Source organism: Lipotes vexillifer, unplaced genomic scaffold, assembly GCF_000442215.2.
Source record: "Lipotes vexillifer unplaced genomic scaffold, Lipotes_vexillifer_v1.1 scaffold902, whole genome shotgun sequence".
Taxonomy (NCBI): Eukaryota; Metazoa; Chordata; class Mammalia; order Artiodactyla; family Lipotidae; genus Lipotes; species Lipotes vexillifer.
In genome coordinates this window covers 320,251-322,356 of record NW_006794304.1, presented here as the reverse complement: position 1 = coordinate 322,356, position 2,106 = coordinate 320,251, and positions in this window count along the sequence as shown.

Below are 2,106 nucleotides of genomic sequence, written 5' to 3'. Positions count from 1 at the left end.
CGGTTCCTAGTCTGGAGAGTTTGTGCATGGTCTATATTTTGTTTTGAAAAAATGATTGCTAACAGCCATTATAGCTATCTCAGCTCAGAGACTGGACAAGAATGAGTAGAGATATTGGGTAGTTTCCAAAAACTGACTCAGCAATCCAAGTACTGGTAATCTTTCAAGTGCTATGTAAATGTATGGTGGTGGTATTATTAGCATTAAGATTCCCTTCCTCTGGTTTTCTAATCTATGACTTGTCTTCCCTCCTCCCTAATCAGGGATGACCACATTTTTAGACCCTTCCCTTGCCCAGGCCCATCTTCCAAAGAGGAAAGAAAGATAATGGGGATACAGAGGAAAAGAAACAGCCCCCTCTGTTGTGAGGGTGGAATAACTAGCTGTAAGCCAGCTGGCAGGTTCTCCAAGGGGGCCATGCCTGGGCTTTGGTCACAAAAGGGTGTAGGCAGGAGCGAGGGTAGATGGTGCAAAGCAAGCCCATCTCTGAGTGGAAAAATCACCCAGAGCCCATGCCATCCTGATAACCTGGCAGTGGGACCAGTTTTGTCTACAGAACGAGGTTTGACTTACAAAAACACATTATTAGACATCTATTCTGGTCTCTTCACAGTTACAAACAATATTGTATTTAAGTTCTGAGTCCTGATGTTCCCCATGGCACATGCTGGAGGGAGGGCTCAGACAGCTGAGCAATTGGGAACCAGGCACCTTGCTGGGCCCCCCTGAGTCTTCAGGCCAGACCCTTCCACAAGGCTGTGGAGAGCAGGCTGAGACTCTGGCCGAGCCCAGGAAAGGGTAAACTGGAAGAGAGCCTACTCAGGGACTCCCAACAGGTGACATTGCATGGAGCCTGTTCTTCAATTGCCCCACTCTGTATTTAAGGTATGAATTTAATATAGAACTGTGTTGTTATTTAGAGGTAGTCTAAATTTCTTTCCTGAATTAAATGTCTGGGTCTCCTCCCTATTTTGTACTTTGCTTCTCTATAGCAGCCAAAGAGCACACGTGGGCCATCAATAAACACATCTGTTCAACTCCTGCTGGAGAGGAGTCTGGCTTCCTGGTAAGCTGTCCGTGTCTCCCAGCCTGTGTTCACACTGGAACCACAGATCCTAGGGTCCCCAGATCCCAGGACCACTTAGTCTTGGGGGATAAGCCACCTGCTCATGCCCCACCTGATCCCTCTCCCCTGCAGGTGTGTGGTTGGCCAGGCTAGCTTCTTCCTGGAGGCAAGTGTGGACAGACCACATCCTAGAGAAAGTGTCAAGGGTAAAACTTGGAAAATATATGCAAAAGGAAGGGGTGGGTGGAGGAGCCGAGGCACCTATTAGGAGCTGAGCTGCTCAGTCAAGGAGTTTGTTGAGAAGAGGGAGTGGGAAATGTTAGGGGGTCGCAGCAGGTCAGATGAACACCAGAGATGTGGACCGTTGCCTGCTGCTGGCCTTTCACATGTCCTGAGTTGCATAGCTCTTGAACTGGCCAGATTTGTTTAAGGAGCAGAAGAGATCCTATGGGCCCAAGACCTTTTGGGATGCTCTATTCTGGAGTGTAATAATGTATATCATTATCATCTTACATGTCTTTGTTGAGCTTCTGTGATAAAGCCTTACAAAGATAATTATCCATGCAATGACCAGCCAATGAGCAAAGCAGTAATTAAGCTCCTGCTGTGTAGGAAGCACTGCCTGGCTCCCTGGAAGTACTCACTTCAGGCCACAGAAGTCATACTGACCCCATGGACCATGTGCAGGGGCGCATGACAGCAGAAGCACAGTATTCAAAAACATAAACGGGCTGCAAAGCACATGTAACGCAAGTGGACACGAGAGTATCATGAATGTAAGTCAAGGGCAGTGTAACTTACAGGCAGGGGGACAGGGCTGAGGCCACAGTTTGGGGGAGAAGAGAGATATTATGGCTGTTATGCATCCAGACCTGACAATAAAGAGGGAAATTCTTTTGGGTAAATACAGGAGGCTTATTCAGGAGAGGCATTTTAAGCACTTAAAAAATATATCAGGGCTTCCCTGGTGGCGCAGTGGTTGAGAGTCCACCTGCCGATGCAGGGGACCCGGGTTCGTGCCCCGGTCCGGGAAGATCCCA